This window comes from Anabrus simplex, chromosome 3, assembly GCF_040414725.1.
Source record: "Anabrus simplex isolate iqAnaSimp1 chromosome 3, ASM4041472v1, whole genome shotgun sequence".
NCBI lineage: Eukaryota > Metazoa > Arthropoda > Insecta > Orthoptera > Tettigoniidae > Anabrus > Anabrus simplex.
In genome coordinates, this window is record NC_090267.1 from 290,806,592 (window position 1) to 290,822,246 (window position 15,655).

The window sequence follows — 15,655 nt, forward strand, 5'->3', positions numbered from 1 at the left end:
GACAAGTGATAACCTTTAGTCTCACGAAAGCAATTGAGATAACATTAATCTTGATTGAATCTCTTCAATTCTGCCTGTGTGTGCGTACGTAATACCTTGATTTTGTTTCTTTGTACGGTTGATTTATATTCTCTATTGTTTAATCCTTATAATGCTTGTTGTTGCATTTTTATTTGTTTGTTTGATATTTGTGTGTGTAGAGTTAGTTTGTTTGTTTGTCTGAACGTTCGTGGGTGTTTTTTTCTTGTATTTTAGGCGTGTTCCTGTGTAAATTGCATTACCGGTCCCATGCTAAGATTGTTTACTACGCCAGTATGCCACAAGAATGTAGTGGTCGTACCAATATGAAACGAACCTTACGTTGAGACACCTGGATTTTAAGTTTGTTCTTTTTATGAAATGACGAGGGAAGGTCTTTAAAATATCTCTTCACGTAAAGAAACAAACTGGAATTGACAGCTTTCTTACAGAAAATAACAATGAGTAGGCTACCTTCTTTACCCAAAACATAGTATGGAATTTTATGTCTATTGTAGTAGTTTGTAAATATTCTTAATTGAAGTGAGTATTTTTGAGTAATTATTCTAGATAGTATCGTTATATACAGTATTTACAATATTAAACAAATTGTGCATAAATTAACCTCTTTGAATATATACATGATATTTGTTCCATAAAACCAGAAGTTACCCCAATAATCCGGCTTCTCCAGTAATCCGTCCCCCCGGTCCCGAGAGGTCCTTCGATTGTACTGGATTTTCATATATCTTTCACCTAAAGTATAGATACGTTTCCCTTTCTATCGGATTGTACATCTAAATATCGCAAAGTTTCAGACGAAAAATACTTGCAACCTAAATACGAGGGCTTTATATAAAGTAGTGGCAACGTAGTCCAGATACTTTTTTTTTATGTTACAGATAAACATCAAATACAAAATCAACAAAAAAATCTTGAGAGATACACGACCATTAAGATATCTCGTTGTTTTTTGTTTTATAATTAACACACGTGATCCATCACTTTAATGAGGAACGGAAAGGCGATCCACTTTCGTCGGTGACCGATACACTGTACAATTACATCGTTAATTTAGATTATTAAATAGAGAAACAAATAAATGCAAACAGAAACAAAGTAGTATTTACACAAGCTGTATCATCACAAGGTAAGAACATAAAGTTCATTGAATTTCTCCTGCCCTCCAGAAGCACTATACACGTTCAGTTTTTGTCTCGCTGTCTTGAGAAACTGCCTAAAACCTTGTACAGAGCATTTCTCGTTGGTCTGCGCATAATGAAGAAAGCCCATTTCTAGCCATACTAGGGCAAACTTGTTGTTCCTGTTGGGTATGTCCAAAGCTAACAAGATACGATATATATCGTTAGGGTTATTGGAAGATGTTAACTGCAGCACCAGAGTCAGTGTCCATCGCCAAACGTCCATCATACCATCACATCGTGTTAGTCCGTGGAGTTGTGTGTCAATAGTAGGAATCGCACATTTTTGTCACAAGGGTGACTGGACCAAGTTGTGGCGAAATTTTTTCTCCTCGGTTGGTATGGCATCTTGGATGGCTATGTATGCTGAACTTTTCCAGTCTGTTGGGATCTCTTGTGTTGTGAACTGCTTCCAGATATTTTTCCAATTTCTGTTGGGGAATTTTTCCATGATCTGTGGGGTAACAAGTTGACGGTTTAAAAGACGACGGTAGATGATTTGCGTGGGTGGAATGCACTGTTGATTCACATGAGGATATAAAGATTCAATAGTATGCAGTACTCGTTTAAAGCTTCCAGTCCGAGGTGATGTCCAAAAATGCATATCATTAATATCTCCGAGTCCGTTCTTTGCCATTAGAATTGACCTCAGAAGCAGAGCCTGGCATTTAGCGGAGACGGCGGTGAGGCCTAGGCCCCCTTGATCAATTGGCCTTCTGAGCTGATTTCTTGATATGCGATAGATGTATCCTCTCCATAGATAGTAACTCATTCCAAGTTCCACCCTTTGTGCATGTTTCTCTGAAATGGGGAGGACCTGAGCCGCGTACTATATCTTGGACAGAGCGAATGAGTTAATGTGCCATACTTTCTGTATTAGATTAAGATTTCTGCTGAGATCCTTCGTCATTGTGTTCCGGACAGTGTTGATGACTGCAGTCCAATTCTTTTCGACTGTCTCCTGAAATTTGCCTGTAAATTTCAAACCAAGAATTGTTATTTCTTCTTTCACAGGGATTCCAGCAATTGTGATGTGGTTTGGCCAGGTACCGAGAGGTAACAAGACAGACTTCTGATAATTCACTTTCGCGTTGGCGGCTCTTTCGTACACAGATATTATTCCAATCAGCTGATCCGCTTGGGCTCGGTTCCGTAATAAAAGTGTTACGTCGTCAGCATACGCTCGGACGGTAAACATCTTGTGCGAATTTGGTACATCCTTTAGGAGGTGATGGACAGCTCGAATGAAGGGTTCTATACTTAAGGCGAAGAGAATCATAGATAGGGGACATCCTTGTCACACTGAATTTCGTATTGGAATAGGTTTGGAGAAATGACCGTTGAGGGGAATTCGGGAATGAGCATGAGTGTATAGAGTTCTAATGATACTACATGTGCACCCTACGGGTCAGGGTAACCACAGTAATTCCCAACTAGTCAGTTAAACACATCTCAGGGTATCCTTGCCTCCAGAAAAATGGTTAATTTTTCTATGTTTGGTTTTACGTGTGTCCGAGGAGAAATACCGGTACCATAGGCAGTTCAAAGAAAGTAACGACGCCATGCGCGGTGCAGAGACAGTAACGATACCATACGCTCAGTAATTGTTTCGAGAACGCAAACTTCAGTCATCCTTTTAGAAATAAATGAAAAAATATATATATTCGCACAACGAGAACCTTACATACTAAATAAAACTATTAACTACCAATATAAATGAAAACTCACTTCATTATATAAGAAACTAATCAAGAAACACATTTATTATATTGTCAAGTTTCGCAAAAGTAATGGTTAATATCAGGTATGTCTCATTAGCTTCGATTATCAACTTAATAAATAAATATTTTAATCAATGAGTCAAATATCTTAGGTCAGCGCTGCCTATTTCCTAAACTAAGCTTTCATCTTAATACATTGAGTAACGTATTCCTGAAATGAATTATCTTCCATTTAAAAAATTACATTTGGTCACAAGAATATATTACTTCACAGTCTTTTGGCCACGGTCGAAATTCGTTATTTCAATAAATTATTCCATCAGTCACGGTATAATTATATACCTCATTGAAATACAACCATCACGTTGTTCAAGTCTCTACGAAAAAGAATTGAATTTGAATAATATGTCCTGAATACAAATATCAGTGACCTATGTTATGTTGAAAAGTATCTGAGTTCGTTGGTGCAGGTTAGCGTGAAGAAAATGAAATATTGAATGACGCACTAAGTTCCTCGGTCCTACTGCCACATAAATTACGGCTCCTAACTAAGTATTCACTCTAATAATATTCCATATAAATAAAACATCGATGATATCCTACGTAAATGTCAAATAAATTCCCTATTCTAGCTAAATAATTTCTTATGTATCGTATACCAGCTCGATATACATACAGCCAGTAAGCATTTATCATATATAGGTGTGCTAATGCCAACACAAAGATATTTCAATTCTACATTACGTTACTACTTGCATACACGCTTATTCTTCCATGCAATATCCATTCATTCAGTATATGACATAATCATGTATTCATTTATACATCACCGGTTGTTATTCCTGTCAAACCACTTTCACACATCATTAAAATATACGAAATATTATTGTTCGTACCTTGCTGTAGTTCCTCGCTGGGGCATACTTATATTCTGTAATGGCACTGCATGTGCTCCAACATCACATATTAAACTTATCTAATACGCTTTACTTCCTATTACTCTGCGCAATATATCATTTCAAATACTATACACACTTTCATTATCACACCATTAACCTCCAATTCAATTCGTATTTAACTCATTTAGCATTCACAACTAGCGCGTTTAACCTCCAATACTTAATTATACAACGATATGTATCCCATGAATAGCGCAGAATTCGTTCCTCAGAACGCATTTTTAATCTTGCAATTCCGTATATAACCCCAAATTCAGTATCTTTCCTTTCAATAAAATCATACAGCAAAGAGTATGGTAACTAGTTTTAACCAATTCAACGTGCGTCCCTCTGTGACGTAACCGGGTTTGACTATTACTACATCACGCATGGACCTTCCTAACTAACCGGGATTCCTTGAAAATAGCTGTTGCACTATGTCGTATTTTTAAATGGTATTCCTTCATCCTTGGATAAAGTAATGTAGTAACAAGCTATATCACCTCATAACGAGATGTCAACTTAAATATTTCACATTGCACTTTCTTATATTCATAAGCACACTTAATTATCTCATGCTTAGGCTATTCAGATCTACTGTATATACTGGTAATACTCCACATAAGAAATTATATTACTTAATACTATTACTTAGCTCGCCATTCAATATCTCGGGCCTTAGTTGCTTCTCGGTGCGGTCGTAGTCCTTGGGTCAGGAACTGGGCAGGATTTTCCACCAGTGGTATGTCAGGTAGAATGACCTCCTCCGCACGGGTCGGGTGGTTTTAACGGCCAGGACGACATCTCCCTCCAGGTTGGTCTATGCTGATTTAGCAAGCCATCATCTGCTCAGCAAGACAGTAAACAAAATGCGATGATTCTGAAAAATATAAGCTCATCATAGTTCTGCGTAGAATATATATTTTATGGTGATTGCTTCCTTATTTGGTTTTCCTAGTGATTATTTTCACTCAGCGTGGCTTAATCTCGAGCTCTCTCGTCTCAATCAAGTTCCTATTTTCAAATGGCTTTGCGTCTGAGTATCTGGACGTATTATTCTAAGCTTCAGGATTTTACTTGCTCCTTCCAGTATTTTAACGCTTATTTATTCAATTCGCTCAATACTTCCTTGTTCTCAGCGTAATACTTCTTGCTAAATGTTGCCAATATTGCTTATTTTAGAGTGCGAAGTTCGATACGTCTTGTTCTCACCGCGTCAATTTTTCAAGTCAGTTTATGTAATAATCTGTTTTATCCTTCTTATTTTTTTAAAAAACAATTCTATCGATTCTGCACCATTGTACACCGCCTTCATAGTGGTAGGTTTAAGTTAGTCAAGGCCTCCTAGCATACATCAATATCGATATCTTGTTATACATTTCTTTGCCTTGGCTGGCCTCTACCTTCCGTAGGCGCCATTTTGAATACGTCCAGTAAATGCATCGGGTACATTTTATTCCCCCAGTACAGATTAAATATATTGCTTGCGATATATTTATTCTCTTGAATTATGATTGACAAATGTGACGATGCATTTCTGGTATTTCTCCATGGTTCTTTGATCGATTAATGGATTTTATTTCTCTATGGAATCGTATCGATTATTCTGTTATTACGATTGATGTTTTTTTAGCTTCTATAAGCCTATCTCTTTGCATATCAGCTGACTCACAAATATGTTTATTCTAAACTTGGTTTGTACTTCTATGGGACTTATATTATCGTTTCTCCAGCCTTGTTTTCTGGGAAATATAACTTCATATTACACGCATTGTGAACGTTTTTGTATTTTCCATCCATGCTCATAATAAGATATGCGTTATTTCCGTAAGCATGTTCAATTCTATACGGTCCTTCATATAAATGGTTGAACTTAGCGCATATTTTAGCTGGTGCGTTCGTTATTGGTGCCTTTTTAATTAAAACGAGATCGTTTTTCTTGAATGGTGCGCGAAATCTTGTCTTTCGTAACCTTCTTAGTCTCTTCTCAGATTGTTGTTTTAGCCTCTCTTGGACCATTTTATTGATCTGCTGGATGTCTGGTTTCTCTTCAAGTGATATGTTTAATATATTGTCCCATGTTCTTCGTGATTCTTTATTGTGATGTACCAAGTTTGGGACCTGAGCAGTTGATTCATTTATGGTGTTATTTAGGCATTCCTCTATTGTCTCTATTACATCAATCCATTTCCAGTGACAATGATTGCAGTATATCCTACAGAATTTTGCTATTTCTTTCATGTATCGCTCCACTGGATTTGCAGATGGGTGTCGAACTGAACATAACGTGTATAATGTATCTACCTAGTTATTCTTTCGCTGGTTATCATGTCGTATATTCCCGTGGCCTACTTGTGTAATTGTTCCACTACGAATTTTGCCAATTATACCATTTCTTTTGCTAGTTTAGAGTCCAATTTAGTTCACGTTTAGTAATTTCCTTCTCTTCCTTGGTGGTTTGGATGTTGCCCGTATTTGCTTCGACTTTATTCCGCCTTCCGGAATCAATCTACCGTTTTCGTAATAATTTTCTTGACATGTTTCCACGATGTATTTTAACCTAGTTCTAACTTGCTTTGTCAATGTTCCTATCATCTCGAGTATACGGAAATCTCCTTGTTCTTGCATATCACCCTGATGTAGGTTTATGTCATCGTTCATTTTCAATATTTCTGTTTGCATTATTTTAATCTTTATCTTTCTCAGTTTCCGCAACTTCTTCTTCATCCTTTTCATCTGATTTAGCTGATTATGTTGCCATTCATTTTGAATACTCCGTTCTTCCAATTTTGCTCTTCTCTTTTCTAGTTCAAGCAATGTTTGCAGTTTTCCTACTTGTTTCTTGGTCTTCCTCCGTAACTCTTTTCCCTCATTCTTAACTACTTCTCTTCGCTTCTTCTTCTTTCTCTAGTTTCTCTGAGTTAAGTCCGGTTTATTGGTTATTTTATCTGACAGTTCCGGTTGATGAATTATCTTTTGCAGTAGTTCTTGTTTATTCAATATTTCCTGCGATAATCCCTGATTATCAAATTTTTCTTGTAATAATTCTGCTTTCTTTTTTATCTCTTGTGTTAACTCCGTTTGATTCTCATGACACTCTTTTCTATCCGACTCTTTGGTGAATTTTTGCTGATCCTCCTCATTTTCTTCATTTTTCATCTCCTGAGTGTCTTCTTGTTGTTCCATAAACTTCTCTTCTTTTTTTGTCTCTGCGTCCAGTTCCTGGTTTTCCTCCGTTTCTTCTTCTCTTGAAGTTTGGATGACTTCTTCTCTATCTTCTTTTCGACTTTTTCCGCATTCTTCGATCAACTTATCGTATATTTCACGTTGTATTTTAAGTAACTCCTTTAGGAATTCTTGTTGCTTTTGTTGCCATTCCTCCTGTTCTTTCCTCCTTTCTTCACGTTGCTTTTGTTCTTTCTCTGCCCGTCTCCTATTCTTCTCTTCTTCCTGTTTCTTTTCTTTCTCCTCACGTTCTTGTTTTTCTTTCTGCCTCTCTTCTTCTTGTTTCTTTTCTTTCTCTTCACGTTCTTGTTTTTCTTTCTGCCTCTCTTCTTCTTGTTTCTTTTCTTTCTCTTCACGTTCTTGTTTTTCTTTCCTCTTTTCGTCCTCTAGTTCCTGTTTTTCTTTCTTCTTTTCGTCCTCTCGTTCTTGTTTTTCTTTCTTCTTTTCGTCCTCCTGTTTCTTTATATATTCTAGAAACCATAACGGCATTCCTTCATGCTTTTCCTGTGCTCTTTTCATTTCTTCTTCTTGTTCCCTTCTGGTTTGCACTCTTCCCTGAGTTGCCATTTTTTCGTCAATTTCAGTTAAATTTCGAATAATTCCTTAATTTCCTAACCAACTTTAAGTTTTTAGGTACTCTAATATCACACAGTGTCAATGGATATGCGAAATATTCAACTACTAAATCTAAAATATCCTTAAAGCTAGCAATCAAGTCTTATATACTAAATGTTCAGTTAGTTTCTCAAAATTATTTGAAATATAGACCTTCCTGAAGATCGATATCATCCTACCCGTTAAAATATGAGCAACTTCCCAACGAACTCAGATCATTTTCCTTTGAATTCATTTCAGAAATAGTTTCCCAAAAAGAGAAAAATGGTTATCCACTATGTGGTATTCATCATTTACTTACATACTAATTATTAATTGAAATATCAAAAGTAAATTCAATCATACTTTAAAATAAAATGAAATATGAAGAGCTACAATTATTTCAATAAAAATGATAAAATATCCTCCTATCATTCCATCTAATAATCTACTTCTGGAAAATATTCATATTTACCCATCATTCTCTCAATACTTAATTATCAGTTACTCATCCGAGCCTAATTTCTTGAGAAATCTCCAAGTATTTCTTTCATCAACTGCACGTTGGGTTCCTTTGCTTCCCACAACGTCCCGCAATATCATTCTCTTTTGACCTGCATGTTGGTTCAGCAGTAAGTTATCGGGTTATTCTCTCGGGTCTGACTCTCAATTAAATATTCGATCCCGCGGTGTCTTTCTCTTCAAGCGCCCCATTCGTGTATACCTTTTCCTCATTTCGCACGGCACCTTTCTCCTTATTTTGCTCCACTGTTGGGGGCCAAAAATTACTTCCTTTGGCAACCAACAGTTCCCACGGCGTCTTTCTCCATTTGCATCACGTTGAGGCGCCAAAAATTACTGCACCCTACGGGTCAGGGTAACCACAGTAATTCCCAACTAGTCAGTTAAACACATCTCAGGGTATCCTTGCCTCCAGAAAAATGGTTAATTTTTCTATGTTTGGTTTTACGTGTGTCCGAGGAGAAATACCGGTACCATAGGCAGTTCAAAGAAAGTAACGATGCCATGCGCGGTGCAGAGACAGTAACGATACCATACGCTCAGTAATTGTTTCGAGAACGCAAACTTCAGTCATCCTTTTAGAAATAAATGAAAAAATATATATATTCGCTCAACGAGAACCTTACATACTAAATAAAACTATTAACTACCAATATAAATGAAAACTCACTTCATTATATAAGAAACTAATCAAGAAACACATTTATTATATTGTCAAGTTTCGCAAAAGTAATGGTTAATATCAGGTATGTCTCATTAGCTTCGATTATCAACTTAATAAATAAATATTTTAATCAATGAGTCAAATATCTTAGGTCAGCGCTGCCTATTTCCTAAACTAAGCTTTCATCTTAATACATTGAGTAACGTATTCCTGAAATGAATTATCTTCCATTTAAAAAATTACATTTGGTCACAAGAATATATTACTTCACAGTCTTTTGGCCACGGTCGAAATTCGTTATTTCAATAAATTATTCCATCAGTCACGGTATAATTATATACCTCATTGAAATACAACCATCACGTTGTTCAAGTCTCTACGAAAAAGAATTGAATTTGAATAATATGTCCTGAATACAAATATCAGTGACCTATGTTATGTTGAAAAGTATCTGAGTTCGTTGGTGCAGGTTAGCGTGAAGAAAATGAAATATTGAATGACGCACTAAGTTCCTCGGTCCTACTGCCACATAAATTACGGCTCCTAACTAAGTATTCACTCTAATAATATTCCATATAAATAAAACATCGATGATATCCTACGTAAATGTCAAATAAATTCCCTATTCTAGCTAAATAATTTCTTATGTATCGTATACCAGCTCGATATACATACAGCCAGTAAGCATTTATCATATATAGGTGTGCTAATGCCAACACAAAGATATTTCAATTCTACATTACGTTACTACTTGCATACACGCTTATTCTTCCATGCAATATCCATTCATTCAGTATATGACATAATCATGTATTCATTTATACATCACCGGTTGTTATTCCTGTCAAACCACTTTCACACATCATTAAAATATACGAAATATTATTGTTCGTACCTTGCTGTAGTTCCTCGCTGGGGCATACTTATATTCTGTAATGGCACTGCATGTGCTCCAACATCACATATTAAACTTATCTAATACGCTTTACTTCCTATTACTCTGCGCAATATATCATTTCAAATACTATACACACTTTCATTATCACACCATTAACCTCCAATTCAATTCGTATTTAACTCATTTAGCATTCACAACTAGCGCGTTTAACCTCCAATACTTAATTATACAACGATATGTATCCCATGAATAGCGCAGAATTCGTTCCTCAGAACGCATTTTTAATCTTGCAATTCCGTATATAACCCCAAATTCAGTATCTTTCCTTTCAATAAAATCATACAGCAAAGAGTATGGTAACTAGTTTTAACCAATTCAACGTGCGTCCCTCTGTGACGTAACCGGGTTTGACTATTACTACATCACGCATGGACCTTCCTAACTAACCGGGATTCCTTGAAAATAGCTGTTGCACTATGTCGTATTTTTAAATGGTATTCCTTCATCCTTGGATAAAGTAATGTAGTAACAAGCTATATCACCTCATAACGAGATGTCAACTTAAATATTTCACATTGCACTTTCTTATATTCATAAGCACACTTAATTATCTCATGCTTAGGCTATTCAGATCTACTGTATATACTGGTAATACTCCACATAAGAAATTATATTACTTAATACTATTACTTAGCTCGCCATTCAATATCTCGGGCCTTAGTTGCTTCTCGGTGCGGTCGTAGTCCTTGGGTCAGGAACTGGGCAGGATTTTCCACCAGTGGTATGTCAGGTAGAATGACCTCCTCCGCACGGGTCGGGTGGTTTTAACGGCCAGGACGACATCTCCCTCCAGGTTGGTCTATGCTGATTTAGCAAGCCATCATCTGCTCAGCAAGACAGTAGACAAAATGCGATGATTCTGAAAAATATAAGCTCATCATAGTTCTGCGTAGAATATATATTTTATGGTGATTGCTTCCTTATTTGGTTTTCCTAGTGATTATTTTCACTCAGCGTGGCTTAATCTCGAGCTCTCTCGTCTCAATCAAGTTCCTATTTTCAAATGGCTTTGCGTCTGAGTATCTGGACGTATTATTCTAAGCTTCAGGATTTTACTTGCTCCTTCCAGTATTTTAACGCTTATTTATTCAATTCGCTCAATACTTCCTTGTTCTCAGCGTAATACTTCTTGCTAAATGTTGCCAATATTGCTTATTTTAGAGTGCGAAGTTCGATACGTCTTGTTCTCACCGCGTCAATTTTTCAAGTCAGTTTATGTAATAATCTGTTTTATCCTTCTTATTTTTTTAAAAAACAATTCTATCGATTCTGCACCATTGTACACCGCCTTCATAGTGGTAGGTTTAAGTTAGTCAAGGCCTCCTAGCATACATCAATATCGATATCTTGTTATACATTTCTTTGCCTTGGCTGGCCTCTACCTTCCGTAGGCGCCATTTTGAATACGTCCAGTAAATGCATCGGGTACACATGTTGACTGTGGAATACCAAACTTATCGAGAATCGTAAACAAATAACCATGGTGAACTCGATCAAAAGCCTTTTCAAAGTCAAGATTAAGTATTGCTGAGTCATTATGGGGGTAGTGTTCACATAATAATATAGCATCTCTAATTGCTTGGAGATTAATTAGTGATTTTCTTGTTCGGAATGCCACACGTCTGCCCGAGCTGAATGATGGTTTCCAGAAACGGCCGTAACCTGTTGGCCAGAATTTTCATAAATAATTTGTAGTCTGCATTTAGTAAGGTTATAGGACGATAGTCTGATAAAGTTCGGGGCATTGACACTTTTGGTTTAAGAATGATTATGCCTTCGCTGAATCCAATTGATTCTTCGGAGTTGTTTAATAGAATGTTCATCAATTCTACGAGCGTATATTTAATGACTGGCCAGTACTTTTTGTAGAAGGTGAAGCTGAGACCGTCTGGGCCAGGAGCTGATGTGTCACTTACAGTGCGTAGGGCCTTTAGAACTTCCTCCTCGGTGATCTCACGGGTCAGCTGTTGTTTTCCGTCCTCAGGAAAACGTTGATCTAAGTAGGATAGTATTTTGTTTTGGTCGGGTATCGATATCTCACTTTCACGACATGTTCTCTGGAAGAATTTTTCGGCTTCAGTAATGCAGTCTCTTGTAGTGGTAATACTCCTATTGTCATCTGTGATTAACGAATGAATGTATTTATTTTTCGCTTTATTCTTTTCGGAGGCAAGGTGGTACAACTGTGCTTTCTCTTCGTGTATGACTGATGGTGCACGGGAGCGAATGATTGCTCCTCGGAGAATAGTTTCCTGTATTGAGTTGATTCGGCGTTTTACAGCGGTCAAATGATTGGATACGTCATTTCCGGCTTGCTGACGGGTGACAAGATCGTGAAGAATCACGTAATAAGAATGCAGCGTACGGCGTCTGTTGATGGCCTTTTCTACTCCCTTTCGTTTGAAAAAGCTCTGGATAGCTGGCTTAAACTTGTATAGCCAAGATTTGATCGAAAGTTGTCCACCTCTTCGCACTCTAGTTTCCAGATCATTCCACAGGAGTGAAAATTCATTTTGTATATCGTCGTCAGACAGTAAGGAGCTGTTTATTTTCCAGTAACCCCTACCCATCTGTGCCGCCGGTCTATGCCCTGCAGTCTTCATCATTACAGCATGATGATCGCCGAATGGTGCAACATTAACAGTTACTGCTCGGATATTATTCTCTGATTCTTTATTTACATAAAATCGGTCGATGCGTGAAGCAGCCGTACCTCGGAAGAAAGTATATTCGACTCTGTTACCATGAAGAACTTCCCACACATCACAAAGCCTAAGTTCGTGAGATACTCTCCCTAATGCCAGGGATGGATGGAATTCACCTGTCTGATCTTTTGCATTTAATACACAGTTGAAATCACCTCCGAGAATAATGTTATCATAATTGTGACGCAGAAAATAAGGCAGTTCCTTCTGAATTAAATCTTCTCGTTCTTGGCGTCTGTGTGTTCCTGAGTGTAGATATATATTAATCATCAGTGTATTATCTTCGGTAAGTGTTGATGAAATGCGTCCACTCGGGTGACATTCACTGAGTTTGATAGTTATCCCTGCTCTATAGACTATGGCAGTTCCTCTTAAATTTTCTCCGGCATCGATTATATAACTGTATTGAGATCCAAGGAAAGCTAAGTTCGTGACGTTAACCTCTTGCAAGAAAACTACGTCTATGTCATAATCTTTAATAAATTCCTTTAGCAAGACCTGTTTGCTCTGACTTCGGAGGCAGTTCACATTCAGAGTGCCGTAGTAGCTAACTACTGACGTCACAGCTAAGATTACCAAGAAAAATACATTAGCAGCTTCCATACTCGGTTGGCGTTACCCAACAGCACGTAAATATTCTTCAGATTAGGTTTGCGGAAGACATTTACTTAATTTTATTACTTTCTTCCTATCATTCCCCTCAACCGATCGTTTTAATCTTGGATCCCTGTGACTAACTGCTTGGTTGGATTTTGAATTTGTGGTTTCCATTTCCATTAAACTACCTTCGTCACCGCCTACTTTGTTTGTGCACTGTGCGGAAGGCGTCTGCACAGACTGTGTGGTGGTGTCACTTTTTAAGCCAGTCATGTCACTGGGAGGTGTCGGGAACTGTTCGCTGACAGGTTCACAAAGTTGTGTCTGATGCTGTGAGGGTGGCTCTGATAGTACCGGTACATCATTTAACTGGGTATTATTTTGGTAGGTTGATGAGCTGAGCGACTGTTCCACTGAGGAATTTCGATCGCTAACAGGTTCGGTTGTCTCCTCAAGGTTGTTGTGTGCTGGCTTGGCTACTTGTGTCTCTTCCTCTTCTGTGATCATTTCTGCCTGTTGTGCGGACGGTGTGTTTACATGTGAGTCTGGTGTATCAGCTGATCGTGTGTCCACCTCTGGAAAATCTGGGGTGAGTTGTGTTGTTGTGAGAGGTATACGTTGCGTCGGTAGCTTCCCCAAGGCTGAAGTCAAGGTCGCCCAGGTTGGCTTGTCGGGTGTAGCAGGTGTTTGAACTGGAAAACGTCGCGTTGGGCACTCACTACGATAATGGCCTATCTTACTGCAGCTGGCACAGGTTGGTGGTTGGTTATCATAACTTACTAAAGCCTTATTTCCTGCTATGTCTACGTGGGAAGGGATATGTTTTTTAAGCATGATGCGTACTGCACGTATGCCGTTGTGCACCTTATATCGAAAATTGGAACTCCACGTTTCATCACTTACTGAAAGTACAGTCCCGTACTGACGCAAAACGTCTGAAATGTGTCCATGAGATGTTTCGGTGGGGAGGTTAAAAACTCTCACAAGTTTAATCCCTAGGCCGGCCGAATCAACAGTTATTTTACTACGATAGCCATTGCTATGAACAAAATATTGCTCACCTGCATAGTGCTTGAGAAGATGATCAACTGTCTCTTGCCTCCTGCACTTAATGAAGTCTTGTCGGGAAATTCCGTTGAGCTGTAATGTTTCGATGTCGGCTTCATCAAGTTTCAAATTTTCAAAAATCCACTCGTGGATTTTGTAAGGGGCTGGTCGTGGTATATCTCGTTCTGTGAAAGTGATGACGATGGTATTTTTCCTTTCAACTATCGTCGTTCCGTAATGTCGTTAGTTCCTTAAGCGTATAATACGCAAAACACTTAAACCAAACGGGCTTTCCCCACTTCACTGTACGGCTCCACACCTGTACACACTTGCTCGAGATACGTGTTGCTCGTGCTAAGGCTAATGCGAAACTCGCTGATACTCGCAGGAGATCGGGCCTGCGCAAATAGGATATGGGAGCGGTCAGGCGGCGCTGTTATCGATGTGCTGTGCGCATTTGATGGGTTGGAAGTGTTGTCCCTGTGTAGCGTTGAAATGAAAACTATCCTTTTCACAACTCTAAAGCATGTTTTTGAAAGATGATCAACGTTCGTGGATAAAAATCGAGGTTATCCGTCGAAAAAAATGTATTAAAATGTTATCAAGGATTACATGAAGCCTGTGACGAGAATGTATTAAGGTGTACGACGGTTGCATGATGGTTCAAGGCGTTTCGTCTGGGTCGGAGTGAGATTGCGAATTTGCAACAGCACAGGTCGGCCGTCCATTGCTCAAGATAAGATTGACATCGTGAATGATCTCGTTTCCGTAAACCAACGATGGACTGTCCGGGAATTATCAGTAGAGGCTGGTCTCAGTCATCAAACGGTGTAGGACATACTGACGAAATATCCTAACATGAGGAAAATGCGTTCCATTAGGTTCCACATCAACTAACCGACGTACAGAAATGGCACTGGCTGGCATCCACCTGGACAGATACCGCAACGAAGAAGACGCATTTCTGCAGCGTATTGTCGTCATTGATGGGACGTGGGCACGAGCCTACGAGCCTCAATTAAAGCGTCAATCGAATGAATGGCGCCACTCAGGTTCGCCATGTCCACAGCAATGTCGAGAGGAACCCAGTCGGGTGAAGCTTATGCTGATTGTGGGATACAACTACGAGGATGTTATTCTTACGCAACAGTGACTACTATTGCCAATTTCTGGAGCGACATCTGCGTCCGGCTATGCGGCGCAATCGTCCATGTTTATCGCAAGACGATCACCCTATTGCGTTGTATGACTACGCACGTTGTCAGGTCGCAAACAATCTCAAGACCTTATAGCAACGGTGGCATTGGGAGATTGTGGAACACCCTCTGTACTCCCCTGACATGAGTCTTTCTGACTTCAGCCTGTTTCCAAAGTTGAAGGAACCCCACCGATTTGCTGACGTGGCATCTGTACTCCGCGCAGCAGGGCGCTCCGATGCTGTCATCAACAGAGTACCCCTTGCAA